The sequence below is a fragment of the Rhinopithecus bieti genome, unplaced genomic scaffold, assembly GCF_001698545.2.
Source record: "Rhinopithecus bieti isolate Rb0 unplaced genomic scaffold, ASM169854v2 scaffold_6946, whole genome shotgun sequence".
NCBI lineage: Eukaryota > Metazoa > Chordata > Mammalia > Primates > Cercopithecidae > Rhinopithecus > Rhinopithecus bieti.
Window position 1 is genome coordinate 3,190,542 of NW_016805697.1, and position 25,244 is coordinate 3,215,785.

The window sequence follows — 25,244 nt, forward strand, 5'->3', positions numbered from 1 at the left end:
GACCTCCAATCACCTTGACTATCCTCTGCTGAAGTAACAAAGTATCGAGTTCCTCTAAGGAGGCATCCTAAAGACATCAGGACATGCCTTCTTCAGCGCCTACCATCTCCTTTTCTAGTTCCCCTGCAGCAGATTCCTCCCCTCCACTGTGTTATAACTAACTGTGATCTGCTCAGTATAAATTGTGCTCTTTAATTAAAGGATCATATTGTATTTAATTTGCATTGAAAAATCCCACCATAGGAGAAATTCTTGGAGGGTATGAGAACATTAATGGTGGCATGTAGAGGCAGTGTCATGTCACAATTAAGGGTGGGGCCTCTGGAACCAGTCTTCCCGAGGTGAAATCCTAACTTGGCCACTTACTAGCTGTGTGAACTTGGGCAAATGACCTAATCCTCTGTGTTTCATCTTTAAACTGGGAAGAATAGAAGCATCTACTTCATCTAGTAGCCAGGATTAGAAGAGGTAATGATTGTGGTGGCTCACTACAGAGCCTAGCACATGGTCAACACTCAGTAAATGCTAACTATATCACAGGGCAGAGAGAGGAGGGGTCTATTTTAGCCTGTAGTGTGGGGTGTCTGTGAAGGAGGAGAGATTGGAGCTGGACTTAAAGGGTGGTTGACATTGGACAGGAGGATAAAGCAGAGGGAACAGAGAGACATAGCAAAGCTCTTTTGAAGTCCCTGAAGGAGTCGGGAATAACCAAGACCTTGGTTTCTACTTAACACCAGCTGCTGTAACAGCTAAAACTCCAAAAGGTCAATAGCTTAGTGTAATAGATGTTAATTTCTTGCTCGCATAAAGTTCAATCAGTGGCAGTGGAGGAGGAAGGGTACTCTGCACCTCACCATTATTCAGTAACATGGGCTAACGGAGGCTCTGCCATTGTCCATGTGGCTTCCAAGGTCACACTGGGCACTGACATCCAGCCCGCAAATGGGGAAAGAGAACATACAGGATGATGCAAGAAGTTTTTGTGGGCCAAGCTTAGAAGTGATGCTCATAATTTCCTCTTACATTTCACTGGCTAGAACTTAACACATGGACATCTGCAAGGCAGTCTACAGACTAGAGTTTAGATGTGTTCCCAGAAGGAAAGTGAAATGGATTTGGTGACTAGCTAGCCAGTCTCCTGCCCCAGGTTCTGGGACTAAGAGATGCACCAGCCCAGAGAAGCAGCAGTCTAAACGTGAGGACTCCGATTCTGAGCAATGAGTTTGAGCTTGACTCTAAGGGCAGTGGGGGGCCACTGAAGGGTGTTCATCAGGAAAGTGATGTGGTCAGGAAGTGCCAGAGGATTAACCGGCTTACTCCAGCTGCAAGGTAGATGTGGGAGGGTGAGGAAGAGAGGTTGGATAACCAGTTAAGGGCTGTTACAAGGATCTAGGCAAGAGTTGATGAGGCCAGCACTCAGCCGTGGCCATAGGGATGGAAAGGAGGGTGACTCTCAGAGAGTTCACTGGGCAAGCTACTTAGAAGACAACTGTTATTCCATGAATCTAGTGCTCAGGGCTGTGGAGCATACAAAAGGAAAAAAATCCCAGGCCTTATCTATTGAGAGGTTACACTCTATTTATGGACATAAAACTGATAAAGATGACTTTGTATCAAAATTTTGGAGTAGGGCCGGACGCGGTGGCTCAAGCCTGTAATCCCAGCACTTTGGGAGGCCAAGACGGGCGGATCATGAGGTCAGGAGATCGAGACCATCCTGGCTAACACAGTGAAACCCCGCCTCTACTAAAAAAATACAAAAAACTAGCTGGGCGAGGTGGCGGGCGCCTGTAGTCCCAGCTACTCGGGAGGCTGAGGCAGGAGAATGGTGTAAACCCGGGAGGCAGAGCTTGCAGTGAGCTGAGATCCGGCCACTGCACTCCAGCCTGGGTGACCGAGCAAGACTCCGTCTCAACCAAAAAAAAAAAAAAAAAAAAAAAATTTTGGAGTAAGCTGGCCAGGGTCATCCCAGAGTGGCTTTTGATGGCCTTGAACACTCTCATCTCACTTCTCTCTCTCTCTGTATATATATTTAATCTTTGCTTCTCTTTGCATATGACTTCATTCTCCTAGGTGGACTGTCCCCACCAAGCTAGAACAATAGCCGAAGCCAGGCCCAGGCTTACATTTACACTTCCCAGCAACAAAGAGGTAGAAATGACTGATAATGGCTTAGAGTGGTGGTTCTCACTCTAGTGTGCATCAGAACGACCCAGAGGGTTTGTTTCAACACAAACTGCTAGGCCCCAGAATTTCTAATTCAGTTAAGTATATTAGTTCCCCAGAGCTTCTATAACAAAGTGCCACAGACTGGGTGGCTTAAACCACAGAAATATATTTCCTTACATTTCTGAAGACTAGAAGTCTGTGATTGAGCTGTCAAAAGGGTTGATTTCTCCTGAGGCCTCTCTCCTTGGCTTGTAGATGGCTGTCTTCTCCCTGTGTCTTCACTCTGTGTGTGTCTTCCCTCTGTGTGTGTCTATGTCCCAGTCTCCTCTTCTCATAGGGACACCAGTCATATTGGATTAGGACCCACCTCAATGACCTCATTTTACTTTATTTTTTTAAAGACCCTATCTCTAAATACAGTTACAATCTGAGGTATTTGGGGTTAGAACTTGAACATGTGAATTTGGGGGGGAGGACATAATTCAGTTTACAACAGTAGACCTTGGGTGGAGCCCTAGAATGTGCATTTCTTTTTTTCTCTTTCCCTTTTATTTTAATTTCAAGGTGTATATGTACAGATCTGTTACATGGGTAAATTGCACGTTGTCAGGGTTTGGTGTGCTGATAATTTTGTCACCCAGGTAATCAGCATAATACCCAATAGTTTTTCAATCCTTACCGTCCTCCTACCCTTCACTCTCAAGTAGGTCCCAGTGCCTGTTGTTCCCTTCCTTGTGTCCATGTGTACTCAATGTTTAGCTCCCACTTATAAGTGAGAACATGCGGTACTTGGTTTTCTGTTCTTGCATTAATTCACTTAGGGTAATGGCCTCCAGCTCCATCCATGTTGCTGCAAAGGCCATGATCTCATTTTTCAAAAAATAGCTACATAGTATTCTATGATATATATGTACTACATTTTGTTTATCCTATTGATGGGCATCTAGGTTGATTCCATATCTTTGATGTTGTGAATAGTGGTGCAATGAACATATGCACGCATGTGTCTTTATGGTAGAATGATTCTATTCCTTTGGGTATATATCCAATAATGAAATTGCCGGATTGAAGGGTAGTTCTATTTTAAGTTCTTTGAGAAGTCTCTAGACTATTTTCCACAATGGCTGAACTAATTTACATTCCCATCAGCAGTGTATAAGTGTTTCCTTACTCTGCAATCTCGCCAGCATCGGTTATTTTTTGACTTTTGCATCATAGCCACAGAATGTGATAGAATGTGCACTTCTTTTTTTTTTTCCTTTCTTTTGAGACAGAGTCTTACTCTGTCACCCATGTTGGAGTGCAGTGATGCAATCTTGGCTCACTGCAACTTCTGCCTCCAAGTTCAAGTGATTCTTGTGCCTCAGCCTCCCAAGTAGCTGGGATTACAGGCATGTGCCACCACGCCTGGCTAATTTTTGTATTTTTAGTAGCGATGGGGTTTCATCATGTTGACCAGGCTGGTCTCGAACTTCTGAACTCGAGTGATCCACCCACCTCAGCCTCCCAAAGTGCTGGGATTACAGGTGTGAGCCACTGTGCCCGGCCAGAATGTGCATTTCTAACAAGTTCCCAGGTGCTGTTGCTGCTGCTGTTGGTTCAGGGACCACACCTGGAGAACCACTGGCTTAGAGTGGTTAGCCCTTGCCCTGGTATACATATGCATTTGAATAATAGCAGATATGAGCTCAGGAAATTATAAAATTAATTGGAAGGAATGCCATACATTTTTAGCTGGCCAATGAGAGAGAGAAGATTTTGAGCTGAGAGCCCTTCTGGCATTTCCCAAACCACATGACGCTGGTATTATGGCCTTTCAGCAGAATGTAGCAAAAGAAAGGGCTCAGATTTTCACATGAGAGACATCATACATCCAACCCTAGCTTTGCCCTTTCTGAATTAAATGTGAATAAGCCACATAACAACTCTGAGTTTCAAATTCCTCACCCATAAACTATACCTATGGGGTAGTTGTAGGAGTTAAGTGTAATAATTTATATAAAGGGCCCGGCACCTAATGGTAACTGTTACCATTGTTGTTCATTTATTCATTTGCTCACCAAATATGTGAGTAGGAGTCAGAAGACCTGGGGTCTATTCCCAGCTCTGGAACTTAGCTGTGTGCCCTTATGCCCCATGTAATCTTCTTGAGCCTCAGTGTTTTCACCTGTCAAACAAGGAAGACTATCTCTTTCCTGCTGCCCCAATCATGGTTGTTTTGAGGATCAAAAATGAGAATATGAAAATTCAAGATGGACTGTGCCATGCTATACAATACAAATACTAATTTTTTTTTTTTTTGGTAATAGTCACCAATAGAAGTAACTGCCTGACTCATAACAATTCCTCCTCTAGGAACAGTGTCTGCACTAACTAATCCCATCCACCTGGCTAGAGGTGCACCCCTAACTCAGCTGGGTTGATCAGGGGGCTTCCCTGGGATTTTAAAAACTGGAATGAAGGGAAGAAAGTCCTAGGTCTTTCTGATGGTGGGAGTTGTTGGATATGAGGCTTGGAAGGTGTAGGTGGTTTCATTTCGTGCCGTATGGGGGAATGTCACTTCTGCCTTGGATGAAATAATGCTGATATGCAGAAAGAGGTCAAGATGAGTGAAGAGAGGCCTGGGGTATTTGAAGCCCTGCTTCTGACATTTCCAAGGCCCAGCTGCACCTCAGTCATAGGAGATACTTCAGTATTCTTCTCCTTTTAAATTTATTTTTAATTTATTTTTTTTTTTTGTAGAGATAGGGTCTCACTATGTTGCCCAGGCTGGTCTTGAACTCCTGGGCTCAAGCGATCCTCCTGCCTTGGCCTCCCAAAGTGCTGGGAGTACAGGTGTGAGCCACTGTGCCTGGCCTCCTTCCCCTTGAAATCCAGCCAAGTTTCAGCTGCTTTTCCGAAACTTGTAACCCTGATAAATACATTATTCATTTAAGAAGTACTCATTGACCACTTACACTCTGCTAGCCTCTGAGCTATAGGCTGGCCAAATGATACATAGTGGGCAAGACGTTTCTTCAACGCCCCCAGACCTGTTCTGCCTGTCTCCTCTTTATTCTTTAGCAGGAACCTGCAGAATTCACACCATCCCCTGCTTAGCCAGACCAATAAACAAAATTGCAGAATCATATAACTTAGTCTCTTAGAATTAGTAAGCCAGAGAATAAATAAATCTTAATTCTTATAGACTATAGAGAAAATCTGTGCATGGAAGATATGAAGTCTCACTCTCAATTCACACTATGTGAAATGACCTTTTCATGCTACTCACTGGGCCTTGGGCTAGAGGTAGGAAACAAAGAATATTTCAAGGGAGTCCTCTTGCTTTTAGCCACCACTGAAAGTTGGAATTAATTTCAGCACTTATTTAAAAGTACAGATTTGTAGGATCTGTCCAAACCATCTGAATCAGAATCTTCGTGGGCAGGATCTGGGGATCAGTATGTTTAAAAATCTTTAGAAGTGCATCTCATGCAACCGGCCCATAGGAACACCATGGTGAAGGTCCATATGTTCCTTCCTCTCGTCTTATAAGAACAAGAGAAACTGGACGAAGAGGGGATGAGTGATGTGACTCAGAGGGGCAAAAACTAAAGGGGCTGAGCTTCATTATCTGTGTGACTTGGAGCAATTGCTTCCCCTCTCAGAGCCTTGTTTCCTCATCTGAAAATTGGGATTGATGACAACTTTTGCAGCATGGGGTTGTTATGAAGAATAATTTATTCCCTTCTCCTGTGTTTAGGGCCCCTCCCACAGAGGGGAGTGAAGGCTCCAGGAGGGCAGGGGTTCAGGCATTTTCCTTGTATCCCCCAAAGGGTTGAAGTTGATAGTCCTGTGGATGCTTGTTGACAGGGCATCCCTTCCTCTCCATCTTCATAGTCACCATGAGGCCTAATTCTCTGCCACCTGGGTATGGCCCCAGCCTTTTTGTCGGTTTTGGCAGACCCTCCCAAAGGCTCTGTAGTAGGGAAGCTTGGCCCTTCCCAGTGGCTCCTTCTAAAAACTCCATGAAGAGTGACTTGCATGTAGTTTTTGATTTCATTTACAGTATGCAAGGACTGTGGGAGGACAGCTGGAGGGGGAGTCGGGATATGGGGATTCAAGTCCATGGAGTGGCTATGTGACTCTGGGCTGGCCCCTTTTCCTCTCTGGGCCTCAGTTTCCCCATGTGACAATAAGGGGTCAGGCCAGGGAATATTCTGACACTCTGAATTTTTAATTTTATTCTAATTATGTTTCAGGGAGGAATAACTGGGCCCCAGATAGAATGTGATGAATGAATATTCTTAATGAGAAGTGGAAATAATTTGTGGTTGAGAGCTGTGCCTCAGATCAGAGTGACAGGATACAGGGCTAGGCTATATTTTCCAGCAGATTAAGAGCTATAGCCCAAGACTCTGAAATATGAAGAAAAAAGGAGAAGATGACAGGATATCTTTTTAAAGAAATATTTTCCAGCCAAATGGTGCAACAGAGGACTTCCAGGAATTTGTTCTTGTTCTCTATCAAAGGTGAGGAGTTCATAGCCTTCAAGGAAACAAGAAACCATGGGATGGAGTGAAGGAAGGTGGCCTGGAACCAGCTGCTGAGCCTCTCTGAGCCCCAGTTTCCTCAACTCTAAAATGGGGTTGATCTCCTCTCCCTCAGCCTATCGTTGCAGGAATTAAATAAGGTATTGAGTGGGAAAGCATCAGTCCCGTAGCAAATGTCCCTAAGTAGGAGCATCTGAGTTCTGGTTCTGGTCCTGCTGGGGTATGGTTGGTTGAGAGGTCAAAGAGGTAATTAAAGGGATTGCCAGCTTTATTATCGGGAGCTGAGATTCCATTTTAGACCAAGAGTGTGACCAAGGTGGTAACCTTAACATTTCATTTCTTCATATTTATTTATTGAGCCAATATTTTTCAAGCATTTGTCATGTATCTAGCATTTTGTTGCTGCTAGGGTAGACAACAGCCCCCCCCCCACCCCGCCCCACAACCCACCACAATGTAGAAAGTACCTCCACATCCATAGGCCCCTATCTACCCTGGTCCAGCCCACCCAGCCACTGCCTGAGTAGAGAATGGGACACAGCATCCCTAACCTCCCTGTCCCCCATCCAGACAAGCACATCCCATCCGTTCTGTCTCCTGATGTCATTCACACTGTCCCTCCTCCTGCAGTACCCCATGTTTGGCTTTCCATGTCACCTTCCTCCCTGTCTTTCCAATCCAGATCCCACATAGCAGCCAGAGTGGCCCTTCTACAGCACAAACCATATCACTCTCTTCTTCAAAACTCTCCAATGGCTCCTTTCTGCCCTCCTCAGAAAGGAGACAGCCCTTTGCGTGGCTTAGCAGGACCCCCACAACCTGGCCCTGCCCCTTGCCCTCATCACGCATAGCTTCTTCAGAACACACCTTCCCTGACAATGCAGTTCAGCTCTTTCAAGCTTCTGTGACTTTGCTGGTGGAAAACCACCCAGCCATGCTAACTCCTTTTCTCAGCTATAGAAAGAGTCTTGGAGAAAGGAAGTGACCATCAAAGATCACATGTGAAATGTGACACAGGCCCTTTTTATCAGCTGCTCAGGCTGCCATAACAGAATACCACAGGCTTAAACCACAGAACTTAATTTTCTCACAGTTGAGGAGGCTGCAAGTCCAAAATGGAGATGCCATCAGGGTTGGTTTCTGGTAGGGCCTCTCTTCCTGGTTTGTAGATGGCACCTTCTGGTTGTGTCCCCATAGGGAATTTTTCTCTGTGGGTGCACACTCCTGGCATCTCTACCTCTTCTTAGACGGATACTAGTCCTATTGGATTAGGGCCCTATACTTATGACCTCATTTAACCTTAATTAGCCCCTTAAAGGTCCTATTTCCAAATAAAGTCACATTGGGGATTAGAACTTCAACATATGAATTCTAGGGGGACATAACTAAGTCCATAATACCCTTCTTGCTGGAGATCAGAGGCCAGCACTCAGAAAATGGTTCTGGGGCGAGAGCAGCTCACGTGTGTCCTGTGGAGCTAATGGGGCAGGGGTGCAAGGAGGAGCTTGGTGGTTAGAGAAGGAAAGGTAGAAGACTGGGATAGTCAGAGATGAGGAGGGGAGGGTCCTGTGGCCTGGAGAGAAGGTAAGAGCAGCCTGTGCAGGGGTGTGGGGCCTAGACTAGGAGTGAACACGCAGATTGGGCTATGGAGTGGGGGTAAAGAGGAGGTTGGTGAGTGCAACCCACCTTGATGTTGAGAGCAGGTGGAGAGCATGTCTCCTTGTCTGCAGAGCAGGTGGTCACTAAAGGCTGCCATTACTGTATGAGCTCAGCAGCTCTCACCTGGTCCTCATATCACTCTTGAATGTAGGGATGAACACCCCTATTTTTGGGAAGAGGTAAATCCACTTCCCTAACTGCCTGGCAAGTAGCAGAACCAGGGGTCCTGATCCCAAGGCTGGGGCCTATTTTCATCTCAGGGTCAGGGCTAGGGTAAGGCAAGTGAGGCACCAAGGAGGCACTTGCACAATCTGGAGGGTGGGGGCCTCCTTAAATTTTGCGCCCTAGGCACCTTGCTTGTCTCACCCTAGTCCCGACCCTGACTGGCCTCCTCCTCTGTGGCGACTGCTCTCTTCTCTCTAATCTATGCAGCAGAGACAATAGGCTGCAAGTAGCTGCAGCCAGTCTTGGCTTTGCTCCTAACCAAGTGGGAAGCATTAAGTTAATGGCCCTGTAGGTGAAATCAATTCAGTTAAAGTTATCGCCCTTTGCTTTTCCTGCCCACCTTTGTAGCTAGCCATGCAGTGTTATCTGTTCTCACTCATCTTATTGGTTCATGTGGCTCCTAGGTCCACTTTCAGCCACTAGCACTTTTTACCCTCTAGCACCTCGGTTTCTCCATCTTCCAGATGTGGATGATAATAATGATTATGCTAGTGATGGTGATAATTCATATGTCATAGGGTTGTATAAGAACAGGTGTAGACAGTAAGTATTATAAAAGCGTTAGTGATTATTAATTCCAATTTTACCTCACTCCTGCTCAGCGTTCAAGGAATTTTCACGCCAAGTTCTCATTGTGGCCTGGAAGGTGGGAGGACAAAAATTATTATATCCCCTTTAGAGAGGAGGCGAGGATACTGAGAGAGAGGCCTTGGGACTTACTCATGTCGCACAATCAAGAGGTGGCAGAGCTAGTTCTGGCACAGAAGTCAGGCAGGGTTGGTGGAAAGTGGATGGGACCCCTCTCTCCTCACTCTGTCCCATGGCCTAGGCAGCTGTTGTCAGAGGCCAGGAGGAGCTCAGGACTCATAGCTGGAAACGTGAGTTCAAGACCTAGCGGGAATGAGGCAAAATTGGAATTAGTAACTGCTAGCACTTTTATAATACTTACTGTATGCATCTATTCTCATACAACCCTATGACATACAAATTATCACCACCATCATCACTATCATAATCATCATTGTTATCCACATTTGGAAGATGAAGAAACTGAGGCGCTAGAGGGTAAGTAGCTTGCCTAAGGCCACACAGCTAATAAATGGTAAACTGGGTTCAAACCCCTACAATCCAGCTCTAGATCTGCGCTCTTAACCACAGTGCTATTTTTTTCCTCTGGGTCTTTTTCTGCCTATTTTAAAATGTTAATTAAGAATGATAAGTTGCTTACTAAGGGCCCGACAATTTACATTTTTTTTAATTTGATCATCCTGAGATGACGGAAATTATTCACCCATTTTGCAGATGAAAAAATTGACACTTAAAAAGGGGCATATAACTAGTAAATGGAGGCTCAGGATTCAAGCCTGGCTCTGTCTGGTTCTAAAATAATAACAATAGTAGTGACAATAATGATAATATTTATATTAGTAACAGTTACTGGCCAGACATTACACTCAGAGTCAAGAGTGCATTGTCTCTGGTCTCTAATTTGTGTGTGACCTTTTACCATCTCCTCTTAAGATCTCATATTGTGGTCTCTGGTTCTGAGGCTCCTCCAACCCTGGCAGGTGGTGATTCGCCAGGGTTGGCAGTTTGAGCTCAGCTGATTCCCTCAGATGGAGGCATTTGTTATCTGTACATTGGAAATTATTTTTGTGTCTCAACCTAATTAGGGAACCAACATAATTAAAAAAAAAAAGGCATCCTGGAAAATGAATTGCTGTTCGAAACAATTGTTTAGACAAAACACCATTTGTTCCCAGCTTTTGCTCCCTGCTGGAATGGCGGGCCACTTGTTTTGGTGACAGATGCCTTTTGCCTGGGATTTTGGAGCATGAGGAACTGAGTGGGGTGAAGATGGGGACTGGAGCTGGCTCACTCTCAGCTGGCCTCTGAGGGGAAACCCTGAGTTCCCCTGGAGGTGGGATATTCTAATCACTCTGCAACCAAGAGGGCCCCAGGCCTCCTGGGAAAGTCTGACCCATCAGTCCTGATGTTGCACTATAGATTTTGATTCAGAATTGTAGTCCAGAGAGGCAAGCGATTTTCCCAAGGATGCTCAGCAAGATGATGGCAGAACTACAGCTAGAATCCACATCCCCTCATTCTTTCCATAGTGGCATGTGGTCTTCTGAATCATGCCCTCATAGGGCATGAGGTGATGATGTTACCTCACCTGACTTTAGTATCTGATATCCAGCGTATCTGCTCGTACTCGAGGCTTGTTGGGAATTACTAACTTCTTGTGTCTTGCCACTGACCCTAAGAAGTTTGGGTTTCTACCTGGCACTGTTGCTTTGTGGACTGGAAAGATCCCAGCGGGGCTAGATCTGGTAATGTGACCCAGCGAACAACTGTTCAGATTCAGGCAGAATAAGAGGGGCCTTCAGTCAAGTATAATGGTTTTTGTCTTGGTCATGTGACTTCCTTGCTTGTGTGTAATTAGGGCACCTCCATTCACTCATGTGTTTTGATCTCAGATTCCTCATTTATAAAATGGGGCAGTATTCTCTGTTCTCCATATTCATTTACAAGGGCACTGTGGGAATCAATTATGTGAAGAAATAAAAAGTACTTGTGAACTAAAGAGTGATGTAAAAATAGGATTAGCAATAATGGCCAGTATTTACCCAGTACTTTATATGTGTGTATTAGTTGAAGTACAGTGCTTGCTGCTGGAGCACACAACCTTCAAATCCCAGTGGATTAAACAACAAAAGTTTATATCTCAACCACCATAGTCAGTGGTAGACCAAGTGGCTCTTGGGAACAGGTCTTTTCTAACTTTACCTTCCTGGATTCTTTCATTTTCAGCCTCATTGATAAGGGCAAGAGAAAAGTATGGAAGATTGGATGGGAGGTTTAGGGGCCAAGGCTGGAAGTGGCGTGCCTCACTTCTGCCCGCATTCTACTGACCAGAATTCAGATTCTTGGTTCCTTAAGGCAACTATGTGCCTAGGAGGAAAATAAACCTTTTTGGTGGACACATGGCATTTTATCAGCTACAATGTGCTATGTACCTTGTTAGTGCTCATAACGATTATCTAAATGGTTTTATTATCCTTTTTTAAAAACCTGGGGAAAGAAAGGCTCAGAGAGATCAGATGACTTAGAGAAGATACCAAATTAATGTGAGGGTGGTGGTCTGAATTCAGCCTGTCCAGCTACACAGTCCCTGCTTTTTTTGTTTAAGAAAGAACTTCTAGTTGCAGGTGAAGCAGTTTAATTCATTTTATTTGTTGAATGCCTACTATGCACCGAACACTGTGCTATCTCCTGAAAAAAGTCTTGATGATTCCTTTTCCCCTTACCCATGCTGACATCACATTTTTTTCTTCAGCAATTCTAATTCTTTCTAATCTTTAAGATTCAACTTGAGACTGTTGCTTTAAGGAAGTTTCCCTGTTTACCCACAAGGAAACACTCTTTTTAGAACCTCTCTTCTGCTAGCCTCAATTCCAGGAAATAGTGTGAAGGACAGAGTGAAGTGCAGAGTAGATCATTCCCCCTGCCCCCAACTAGGAATTGACACCTAAAGTTTACTGCTTGAAAAAAAGGCACAAAGTCTTTACATTTTAAAGAGACTAAGAGTCATGGTGCCCACCTTCCCACAGGACTGGTTGAGGGGCTCCTGGTTTTAAAAACCAGCCGTACTCTGACCTCTTCTCCCTAGAAGAGGAGAAAAAGCTGTTACCTCCTATCCCATTTCCCTGGGAGAAACAAAGGATTGCACTTTTTCCCAAGGAAAAGTAGACTGACATTGTGCTTCTTCATTTAACTACCCGGCCTTATTATGCCATAGCAAAGGAAGAGCATGGAGAGAAAAGGCTGGTGGTTTGGCCAGACAAAAGGGGCAAGGACTTTCTTCTCCACAGAGATTGGATGAGATTAGAGACCTCATACAGTGAGGGGCATCAGGGCACTGGGTTTGTGAGACTATGACAGTGGGTGTCAGTCAATGATGAGGCAAATCTCAGTTGGGATTGGCAGTGCGTAGTAAGCTGGTCAGAGAGGGCCCCCATCAGTAGAGTTTATGGGGATCCCCCCTGCACCTGTAAGGAGCCCACAGACAATAAATCAGTTCAGCAGCTAGGGCACAATTAGAGAGGACTGTCTCACTGTGAGCTGTTACACCAGAAGTCTGCTACCTCCTGTCTCTCTCCTCACACCCCAATGCCAGAGCAGTGGAAGAGGGAGGAGGTGAGTGGGAACAGATGCTGGAACTGGATTAGAGATGGTGAGGGGAGGAGGCAGGAAATAACAGGGGCTGGGTAGGAAGAGCTTTGAATCAAACATAAGAATACAAAATATGAGTAAATAGGATTGAATCCTAAAGAACCCAGTGAAACTGTTCTAGTAACTGAAAGTGATTGAAAAGTTATGGCCTCAGATTGAGTTTGTTAAGGCAGTCTGCTACCCAGCAGGAAAAGGGAGGGTTCAACAGAGCACAGTTGGTAGCAATTATTGGAAAAATAAAACTATTCTGGGTTTATAACCCAGTGAGCTGAAACTCCACATTGAGTCAGTTTCATACTCATCCATTTAGCTACTATTTGCTGAACTTCTAGTCTTTGCCAGACAATGCTCTTGGCACTGGTGGTTCCAAGGAACTTACCCTAATGGGGAGACAGACAAGTGAAAAAAGTAACTGTTCAGCGTGATAAATGCTATGAGAAAGGATGGCAGAGGACAGCAGGGCATGCGGGAGAGAAGGACTTAGTCATGGTTGTGTGTGTCAAGGGAGAGGTTGGAAAGGTTTTACAGGTTCTTGAAGAATGAGTTGGGGTTGACAAAGCAGCTGCATTGGGGAATGGTGTCCATATGCAAAGGAACAGATGCAAGAGAGATCAGGGCACATTAGAGAAACTGCGAGTAGTTTGAGCAATGCATAAAGGGTGTTCATTATTATCATTTATTTTTATTTAATTTTTGAGACAGGGTCTCGCTCTGTTGCCCAGGCTGGAGTGCAGTGGTGTGATCTCAGCTCATTGCAATCTCTGCCTACTGGGATCAAGTGCTTCTCATGTCTCAGCCTCCTGAATAGCTGGGATTACAGATGTGCACTAGCATACCCAGCTAATTTTAGTATTTTTAGTAGAGATGGGGTTTTACCATGTTTGCCAGGCTGGTCTCGAATTCCTGGCCTCAAGTGATCCACCCACATTGGCCTCCCAAAGTGTTGGGATTATAGACATGAGCCACTGAGCTCAGTCCATTATTGTCATTTATGTCTCTTATTTCCATTTTATCTTCTTTCCACAACTAGACTGAAAACTCCTTCAAGGAAAAGTAATGCCAAATCTCAATTTCATCCCCTAATGACGAGCATTAGGTGCACAAATGTAATACTGAACTGTTTTTCACTGAGGGTAATCCAGCAGAGGTTGCATGATTCTCAGGGCTTGGGAATCCTGCAGAAGAAGGGAGGTAGATGGGTTTGTATGTGGCTTAAGACAAGTTAGCTTCCTGTTTAGGCCTTAGTTTTTTCTTCTGTGTGTAAGAAAGTTGACCAGATGATCTCTAGAATTAACATTAAAATAGTTTAAATTTAGAATTTGTGAGACAAAAGCAGTGGATTGGAAATCAGATTTGGTTCCTATGTCCAGCTCTGCCATTGACTAAGTGTGTTATGTACCCTTTCTCATTTCCCTTCTAAGCCCGAGTTCCCTATCTGTAAGATGCAGGAGCAGCACACTATAGCTGTAAAGTCCCTTTTAGCTCCAACCTTCTATGCCTTCCACACTGAATTCAGTTGACCTTGTCCTGGACGGGTGTCCTTGCTCAGGAAGGCCTCACTTTCCTCAATATTCTTCAGACACATTTTCAGACTCTATGGGGTAGGGGAGGGAAATTAGGGCCAGGAGAGGGTATTTGAGTGAGGCAATGAATATTTATAACAGACGCTCCCACCAGAGGACACATTAAGTCTTGCAGCATAACAAAACTGAATTACCATGAAATAAACTTTCTTAATTAAACCAATTAAATTTCTTCCCAGTATGTAATTTAGAAACTCTGATAAACCCTGGTTGAAAAGGTTTGTTTTAGCCTTAAGCTGGCTGAGGAAACAGGAACATCTGGTTGGTGGTGGAAAGGCCTGTTTAGGCTCCAGGCCATGGGGGCAGCACCATGGAGCTATCCATGGTGCTGAAACAGCCTCTGCCTCATGGCCTCGATAAAGGACATAGGCAGTCCAGGGCCCGGTGGTGCTTATGAGATGTGTTATTTGAGGACAGTGCCTTCCACTTAAGGCATGGTGCACTTTTCTGTTTCCTATGCATGCCAGCAGCCACTCAGAAGTTAATCATGTATCCTTCTCCACTACCCCAGATCTACTAGAGTTCGAAAAGATGTCATGAATTTTCTTATGCTTATGAAATCCTAGACTCTCAGAGCTAGAAGGGATGGCCTGGTTCACCCCTCTCACAAATGTAAGGAACCTGGGTTTCAGAGAGGTAAAATGACTTGACCCAAGGTCACACAACTTGTAAGTGACAGAACTGAGATTCAAGCCCAAGTCTCTGACTGAATTCAGATCTGTTTTCACTAGGAGGTTCCTGTAGTCAGTGAAGCCTTTCAGGGTAGAGGCCATGTCTTATTCACTTTTATTTTTATCTGGAATCTATTTTCGTGCTTGGAAAAGTTTTTTGAACAAATGAATACTTGTGTGCTGTTTTTATTCTTCCATAGTCCTTGGTACCATAATGCAATTGGTACTCAATAACAGCCATACCCGAGTACCAATTACACTGCACAATTCTTTGTAAGATTTTTATAATTAACAAAGTGCTTTTACTTGTTATTCAAACTGATTCTCACAATAATCTTAAAAACAGGTTGTGTTAGTCCCACTTTACACCAAAGGAAACTGAGGGTCAGGGGTCTAGTGGCTTGTCCAAGGTCACATAGAGAGTCAATCCAGAAGCTAGGAGTAGGACCCAGCTCTCCTGATTCCCATCCATGAACCCAAGGCTGAAATTAGCACATAGGGAGGGAAAAATAGAAGGGCAATACATGGCTCCTGCTCTGAAGCTACAATACAGTTGTGGTAATAAGTTACACAATCCAGTGTGTGGAAACAAGGTACAAGTACTGAGGAAAAAGGTAATAGAATGAGGTGGTATGGTCTAAAGTCTGACAAATGGCTCAGATAGTCACTGCTTTGGCCCCAAAAACTTGTAGGGGTTTAGAGAAGTTCTCTGAGAGCAGGTAAGAGCTGACCTGTCACTGGAAGGTGAGTGAGATTTTGATAGGTAGAGGAAACATAATTCTCAAGAAATTCAACAACTTTAATGCTGGAAGAACCTTAGAGAGTGATTGCTCCTACTACTCCTTCATATTATAGACAGGGAAACAGAAATCTAAATAAATGAGTGACTTGTATAATACTATGAAGTCATTTATGGCAGGCTTTTCTGTGTAGACACTGGGGCCACAGGATGGGTAAGATAGAGTCTCTGCTCTCAGAGGGTTCTCAGGCTAGTAGAAGGTGGGGCATGGAAGTAAGCAGGTACATTCAAGTGTCACAGACAATGATGGAGTCTATGTGGGGCTCAGAGCAGTTGCAAAGGAGGGGTACCCATTTATAGGGTAGCACATTCGAAGTTCAAAATACTTCATTTCAACTAGTCAAAGTCAGTCAAGGTCAGGAACCAAAAGCTGAACTCCATTTCCCAACTTCTGAAACCACTGACCAGAAAGAATTTCTTCCTAGGAGTGGGCTTGAGCTGAAACACTGGAGAGAAGCAATCGGAAGGACTGAGTTCCAGTTCTGGCTTCGTCTCTTTCTGGTTGTGTAGCATTGCACTTGCTGCTCCTGTTTCTAGGACTATCAGTTGTCTCATAAGATGAGGGATTACTTTTCCTTTTTCCAGGGTTGCAGAGATAATCAAGAAACATCTCAGGAAAAGTGTTTTGTCAATTATAAACTAATAAAGCAATATGTGTATGTTAATTGTTTTTATTCCTCCTATATATAGAACTTGATACAGAAGAAAATGTCCTGGGTTATATTGGAGTCACATCTCTGGGCCTCTGATTTCTTGTCTATAGGATGGGAGGATCCCTGTCCTATCTACCTTATAGAAATTGTATATAATTTAAAAAATACCCATGACGATAAAATGATAGGTATAAAGAAACAAAAGTGTAGTTGTATTCCTGAATGGGGATAAGTGACTGAGCATAAAGAAAACTGGACTTTAGTATTGTAAACCCACATTTGTACCCTGAATTCATTTACAAAGATAATTCACAGCCATTATCCTATCCAATTCCTTCAACAGTTCTGTGAGCTAGGAATGAGCTTATCACAGATGATTTGCCTCAACTCACAGATAAGAAAACTGAGACTCTGAGAAAGTGATAGGCCCAGAAGCTGAATCTTGGTCATTTCTCCCCATTTCTTTCCAGCCACCCTCCGTTTCCTAGGGCCCAGAACTCTGTCTTCATCCAAGTTTGTTTGGAAGACAGGCCAAAGTCATGTTCTCTTGGACTTCCCCGTTGCTATGGGGCAGTTCTGGTCTTCTCCTCCATTCAGTACTTAGGCTTGAAAGTGCTTGATAAAGTCCCAGAGATGGGTTAGGATGCCCATCTCTATGTGAGGTGCCCCTGCAAACAAACACCAAGCCACAAGTACCTTGTTATGTGTTCAAAGGACTCCAGATGGAAGACTAATACAGCTGGCATACTCCCTAGGCATGTTTTCAGCTGCTCAGGCTGCCGTAGCCAAGACATGCTATCCTTTGTTCATAATCTCAGTTAAGGACTGTCCTCCCCATAATTCAGGCAGAAATCTAGGGGCTATTGTCCACTTCCCTGTTATGCCTCTCCTTTGCTGAAACCTTCCAGTAGCTGGATTAAGCCAGTGTCCCATGTGTGCTCCTTTCTCCATAAAGATTCTAAAAAAGAGAGGGGAAGAGAATCATTCTATTTTGGGATCTGGGGACATAATTGAATTGTGTTTAGTTGGAAGGTTTACTGCAATACTCTTCCAGTGTAGTCATGGATATTTGGGAGACTGTTAAGCTGGAACCTCCAATGGGACCTGAATATTCGGAATCCAGGAAGTAGGGCTTTGCTGAGTTTTCTCTCACCAGGAGCAGGATCTGGTTGTGAATAACAGATCTAATTAGGAAGGGAGGGGATTATCAAGCCCAGAGCTGGCCCAGGCACAGGAAACACTAATGCCTGCCTCCTGAGGAGCAATTATTGGCAGCTGATTATCCTTCAAGAGCAACCCAGGTACCTCCTCTTTCAGGATGCCTTTCTGATCCCTGGGTTGGGTTCGGGAAAATCTTTTCTGGACTTCCAGAGCCCTAGGCTTCTTTCTGTCTAGCACTGATTACACTGTTGTTATTGTCTATGTTGGTTACTACTATGTCCTTCCTTTAAACTGTGAGCTCACTCAATGCTGGGTCTGGTTCAGCTTTTTATTCAGCTTCCATCACAGAGTTTGGCACACAGTACGTTTTGCATTGTGGTTAGGATCATGGGCTCTGTACCCAGACTGCATATGTTTGAATGTCAGCTCTACGACTTGCTAGCCTGAAGACCCAAGGCCAGTCACTTAACTTCTCTGGGTCTTAATTTCCTCATTTGTAAACTGAGAGTAATAATAGTAATTACCTCATGGGTTTGTTACAAAGGCTAAAAATGTAAAGTACTTAGAACAGTGTCTAGTACAGAGTGCTACATAGAGGCTGCATGTTATTATTTGACTCCTGAATTTGTATTTTGGACCTTCGCTTTACTTAAAGCAGGGACACCTGTACCAGGAGGTATGATGCCATGCCCCCTTTCCTTCTAGTCAAGCTGTGAGAATGAGTTCCAGGGGTCTTGGTCTGAGGGCAGGACACATCAAGGAAGATTGCATGGGATAAGACATAATTGTTTTGCATAATTTGACCCTTGATGAAATCTCAGTGTTCTGTGACATGAAATGCAATTAGACTGACTTCTCCCTTCTGTATTTCTAATCTGCTCATCACCTGGGTCCAGCAGATGCTGAGAGACATTAGTGTTCTATGTACAGCAATAGGAAGATCCTCAGAAGACTGACGTGAACTGGCCTTCTCTGGTCTGTATTGAGTGGCATGGGTGGGAGTTGAGGTTGGAAGGCAGCTAGTGGAGATGGGTGTGCAGAAAGTACTAGAATGTTTCCTACTGGAAAAGCTGTGAGTAGGATAGTCCTATTGGATATGTCTAAAGGGCACAATGTCTGGATAATAGAAGTGTTTTTTTTAAAATAAAACAAAACACAACACACTTTCAGTCAGGCTGGTGAAAGAAGAGCTCTGGGATGGTATCTAGAATCAGGCAGTTTTGGCTCTGCCACCTACCAACTGTATGACTTTGGGAAATTCATTTGTCATTTTAAGCCTCAGTTTCCCCTTGTAAAAAACAAGGGCCTTAAAATCAATATAATTAAACTAAGACATATTCCGACTTTCATTAATTTGGCCTGGAATGGGCCCTAGAATCTATGCTTCTAACAAGCAATAAGGTGATCGTGTCCATGGACTACACTCCATGTGCACAAATTGCTTCTCCCTGATTCTAATATGTTATGGACCTATAATTTCCTCAAGAGTAAGTTATAAATCTGACCACATCAAGTCCCTGTATAAACCCTTCAATGACCCCTGTTGTTTTTAAGATGAAGTCCTGCCTTGTTAGCCTGGTATGGGCTATATAGGGGCCACATGTTATTATTTGACTTCTGATTTTGTGTATGTATATATACATATATTTATATATATTTTATATATATATTTATATAAATAATTATGTTCCTAATTCCATCTCTAGATTGATCTCTCCCACACCATTGTCATCTTCCACTCCTCACTCTAGCCATACAAGAACTGTTTGCAGCATGTAGATTTCCCACCTCCACACCTCTGCTCAAGCTGTTCTTCCTTTATGTTGCATTCTCTCATTTTCTTTTTCTTTTTTTTTTAAAGGCCTTGCTCAGTCCAGTCACAGGTATTCTGCTCTCTGAGCTACAGAAGTACTGACACTTGGTATCACTCTCTGGTCATGGATAGGCTGCTGTGTATGGTTATTTATCTGTGTCTCAGCTTTATCTTGTTCCCTACTTCATTAGTCTATAAACTCTCAAGAGAGCAGGTACTCATCCGTGTCTTCCTATCCCCTGCTTTCAGTTGGCAGAACATCATGGACATCCAGTAAGTGTCGAAAGATCAGTGACATCTTAAACAGATACCCTCTCTGTTAGGTGATGAGTTGGCTGGTTGGCCAATTTTGGGGTGAATCACATTTGTTTCCTAGCTAAGAAACACATTGTAACAGCCAATTACAGAATAAAAGAAAATTTCACGACAGCAATATTATTTTCACTTATAAGCCCATCATTCTGAAATTATCACCAATTACATGTTGAGTATCCTTTATCTGAAACGCTTGGGACCAGAAGTGTTTTGGATTTCAATTTTTTTTTAGGTTTTGGAATGTTAGCAGTTACAGTTGAGCATCCCAAATCTAGAAAGCTCCAATGAGCATTTCCTTTGAGTGTCCATCATATTAGCACTCAAAAAGTTTTGGATTTTGGAGCATTTCATATTTTGTATTTTTGGATTTGGATGCTTAACCTGTAATAAGAACAACAAACTATTTTGTAATTTGTTAAAACTGGAAACAATTCATAGCTATTATTTAAGCTTTAAGGGAAAGTGTGCTTATGCTTTTGTGTATCTGTTTAATAAACTTAACATGGTTAAGGGGTGTCCATGAAGAAGAGTTTATGGAGCACTTCTGGGTTCTGACAGCTCCACCCAGAAATCTTTTGCTCTCCGTTTCTGCCTCCCTCAACCTAGACCACATGGCTGTCATTAATTCTGCATGCTAACAGCAGTGTCATCTAAATAAATAATTATGATTTTTCAATTAAGGATCCGAGGACCTCTGGGACCTAAGCTGACCCAGACATTGTGAGGCCCTATGTCCCCAAGAGGCCATAGAGGCAGCTGCAGCTCTGCCCTTCGCTAAACCAGCAGACCCTCTCAGATTAGAGGAGCTCTTCAGGACCTGAGGCTGTTGGCCCTAATTGCCCACTACTCCCACTGCCAATCATTGTGATACCAAGAAGCAGCTCTGGGCCAGGAGTTAGATGACTTATTATTTAATCCCAAATTCATTTATTGTCTGCTGGACTAGTGATTCTCAAACTCGAATGTGCCTATGCAACACCTGGGGATCTTGCTAAAATGCAGATTCTGATTCTCTAAGTCCAGGGTGGGGTCTTGAATTTTGCATTTCTAATTAGCTCCCAGGTGATGCTGGTGCTGCTGATTCATGGGCTACACTTTCTGTGACAAGGAGTTAAGCCATGAGCTTTCCCCTGTGAGCTCATTTTCTTTATCTTCAATACGAAGGTGCTAGGCTTGGTGAACTCTGAGGACCTGTCCAGCTCTGATTTTCTGTGATTTCAAATAATTAATAACCACAGCTTTAGTACTCAATCAATATTTATAGTGGTGATATTCATAATAGGCCAAATATAGAAACAACCCAAATGTCCATCAAACTGTCAAAAGGATAAATAAATTGTGGTATACCCATACGGTGGAAAACTACTCATCAATAAAAAGGAGTGAATTACTGATACCTTTAACCACATGGATGAATCTCAGGTGTATTATGCTAAATGAAGGAAGAAAGACAAAAAAAGACTCCAGAATGTGTTATTCCATTTATATGAAATTCTAGAAGAGGAAAACTATAAGGGCAGAAATCAGATTGGTGGTTGCTAGGGGCCATGAGTCGGGGCAGGGTGGGGGGGAGCGGGTATTGCTTGAGAAGGGGCACAAGGAAAGCTTTTAGGGTGATGGAATTGTTAATATCATGATTTTGATGGTGACTACATGACTATATACATTTGTTAAAAGTCATCGAATTATACACTTAAAATTGGTGATTTTTATGGCATATGGATTATCCTCAAGAAAGCTGATCAACCCTCCTGCCCACAAATAGCAAAACAATAGCTACTGTTTATTGAGTACCCACTATGTGCCAGGCATTTTACAGAGATTGTTGCTATTTTTTGCAACAATGCTTTGAGGTAGGACTATCCCCAGATTATGAAACCCAAGCTCAGAGGAAAACTGACCACTTTCAAAGAAGAGGTAGGATTTGAACCAGCTAATGTTTGATGATTCCAAGACCTGGTCTGCCTCTAGGTGGCTGTCTTGGCTCCTACAATTCTCAGTTCCTTCTTGCAAGAGCAGTAAGTTCTAAAAGTATCCTGGGGTCATGCCTGGCTCCTATCTGCCTATCTGAAATTCCCTGCCTATCTGCCAGGGAATTTCACTTTAAGAGGTATTGTTGTTATGTATTTCTTTGTTGAGCATGGAACCTGCTTTGTTTAGAACATGCCCCTAAAGTGATATCAGCAGCGTGGTGAGTGCAATGAATCATCAATACATACATTGTTTTATATCATTTTTAATTAAACAATGAAAAGTCCTATGGAGAGTGCAGAGTGTTTGTGGGCAGTGGGGATAGAAGGCCCAGTGGGAGGTGGAGCTTCCTGGTAAGGAGGTGGGGGCAGCACAGCCCCACGGGCCCTTCTCAACGTGTCTGGGAGGCTGGAATTATTATCTTCTCCATTATGCAGATTAAGAAGCTGAGGCTCATAGGGGTTGAGTGACTTCTCTGATGTCACACACCTTGTTAATGGCAGAGATCAGGCTTGAAACCTGTTCCTGTGTAACTCCCAGTTTTGTGCCTTTTCCCTTTTCCCACAAGCAAGGAGAAGACAGAGCCCTGTCCTTAAAAAGTTTATAAGAATACAGCAGTTGCTCACAGCCATAGAACACTGCAAAACAGGCAATAATTCTGTGGACTCCAAAGATATGAGCCAGGGAGGGTAGAATTAGTCAAGGACTTCTTGGAGGAGGCGAGTCTTGTGTTAGGTTAGCCATGGAGGTTAGGTACAGCTAGGGCAAGCAGAGGTGGGAGAACTGTATTTGTATGCTCAGCCTCAGGTCCCTTACAGTCATGGAGAGAAAACTTGTGTGATACTAGGCTTGGACCTAGTCGAGATGACTGGAAAAGGTCTCTGTTATTTTTCTCCCTTTGGTTCTATGCAGTGGGCCTGTTTGAGAAGGGGAGGCCTCAGTCGCCAATGGCAGAAGGGCCAGGGAAGGGTGTCCTCAGGGCCTTCCAAATGGCCTTGTCCCTTAGCATCACCAAGGATGCTGAGCAGGTCTCTTTCCTCAGGGCAGGGCACCAGATCCTGTTGTCCCATGGCTCCAGATGAGCTGTTGCATCTTATTCAGCCACCACCTCCACTCTGACATCATCCCCATCCAGGACCAGGCAACCCTTCTGGGCACCCAGGAGACCTGTTGGCTCCAGCAGCTGGTGCAGGATTAGTAATTGAGGCTCTCTCCTGAGCCCTGGGTCCGTCAGGGACTAGTCCTCCTGATGCCTGCTACTATTGTGTTCTGATCAATTAGTAGGGAAGAAATGAGGTCAGAGATAGCAGGTGTGGGCTTGGCTTTGTTTCTGGAGAAGGGCTGAGCTGGGCTGGGGTTGGGCTGGGATGATGAGGAGGAGGTGGTTCTTAGGGCTTTAGGCTGTGAGCAGTAGAGAGGAGAGTGAACCACAACAAGTACTGGGCTTGTAGCTCAGAAGGTTTGGCCTCACTGTTGCCAGGAGATAAAAATGGCATTTGGAAAACATTTGTGCTCCAGGCTGCACAGGGTACTGGGGCGGGCCCATTAGCCACTTAATGTCCTGGATAATGACCCTTAGCTTCCGAGAATGTCAGCTGGAAATCCAGACTCTACCAGAGGCATGGAAACCGGCCAGTATCCTTGGCCTCGTGTTCAAAGCTCTTTCCATCTACAAACCAACCTTGCCCATTTTCTCTACTGCTTGTGGCTCTGTCCTTCAGCTTTCTGAACATGTCCTGGGCTCTCTTATTTCCCTTCCTTTGCTTAAGATGTTGCCCACCCCTGTACTACCCTGTTCCATCTCTGCCTGGTGAAATCTTCCTCATCCTTCGTGCACCGTGTCATATGCCAGCTTCCCCAAGAAGCTTTCTGTTACAGCCCCTGTCAGAAGTTGTCTCTTGCCTCTGACTTCCATCACGCCAATAAAGTTTGTCTTATCCTAAGGGAATCTGAGCTTATTCTCATCTTCTTTCCCTTCCTAGGAACCTGGAATCACAGAACGTCATGATTTGTCTAATGTGCTTTCTGGCACATGGTAGGTTCTGATGACTGTTAAATCAAATACCCACTTGCACATGTGCAAGCTATTTCTCTATATCACTCCTGACTATGCAGCTTCTTTCATCTATCTATGCCTTTGCATTTGCTCTTCCCTTTGGCTTAAGCGCCCTTCCCTGCTTTTCTATCTGGCAAGATCCAGTTCCAAATCAGGCTAACCTGTGCTCTCTTTGTATCTTTTACACCTTTCTTTGATGGCATGACTTACACTGCACTGTGAATAAGATAGGATTTTTGCCCTCAAAGGATTCACAGTCTGGCAGGCTGACAAATAGGTCTGTTGCAGTCTTCAAATCTAGGGCTGACTCTTAGACCCAAGCTTTGGTGTGGTAAAAATTCAAATAGTATAATCAAAGCAGGTAATGAAAAGTTTCCCTTCTCTAAAATCAGAGCTTCTGATATGTTGCACAGTTCCAGGGGACACTGTTGCCATTATGGTCTAGATATGTGGCTCCAAGTGGGCTTGCAGAGTGCACAAGATTTACGACACTACCTGGTAGCCCTGGCTCAACAATTCAATAGCAGTTCCATTCCTCAAGGGTAAGACCACTGCCACATTTCTTATGTATCATTTCAGATGTCCTATACATATCAAACATTTATGTGTATGTGTGTGTCCTTTTTTGTATACAAATGGAATGTCACATAAAATCTTTTGCATCCTGCTTTCTTGATAATCTTGGAAATCATTTCTGATCAGAGCATCTGGATCTACTCTATTTTTTGCTACATTATTTTAAATAGCAGTATAATATTCATGACATATGTGTGCCACAATGTAATCACTCCCCTACTAGTCAGTATTTAAGTTGTTTCAATTTTGTTTAGCACTCCAAACAGTACTGCAACAAACATTCTCACAGGTACAACTTTGAGCACTTGTTTGAATTTGTCTGTGGGACAAATTCCTAGAAGTTGAATTGCTGAGGAAACAGAGGGCATATGTGTTCCAAATTGTGATGGACATTACCAAATTTCCCTTCAAAGACTGAGCTGAGTCATCTAAGATGAGTAAGAACTACTGAGACAAAGCCATGGGCATAAGGAATAGCATGGAAAGAGGTTTGGGTTGGGCACAGTGGCTCACACCTGCAATCCGAGCACTTTGGGAGCCCTAGGCAGGTGGATTGCCTGAGCTCAGGAGTTGGAGACCAGCCTGGGCAACTTGGCAAAACTCCATCTCTACAAAAATTAGCTGGGCGTGGTGGTGCACACTTGTAGTCCTGGCTGAGGCAGGAGGATCGCTTGAGCCCAGGAGGTTGAGGCTGCAGTGAGTCACATTTGCACCACTGCACTCCAGCCTAGGTGGCAGAGCAAGACACCATCTCTCAAAAAAAAAAAAAAAAAAAAAAAAAAAAAAAAAAAAAAAAAAAAAAAAAAAAAAAAAAGAAAGAAAAGA

The 25,244-nt window shown here is 43.8% G+C and overlaps 1 long non-coding RNA gene across 1 annotated transcript in view; it reads left to right on the plus strand.

Moving 5' to 3' along the window:
• The first annotated feature begins 381 nt into the window (after positions 1 to 381).
• LOC108530551 (uncharacterized) overlaps positions 382 to 25,244 on the plus strand; it is a 45,974-nt gene continuing 21,111 nt past the window's right edge. Inside the window, exon 1 of the long non-coding RNA XR_001885877.1 lies at positions 382 to 468. This is a non-coding gene — a long non-coding RNA (uncharacterized LOC108530551). The remainder of the gene's footprint in view (positions 469 to 25,244) is intronic.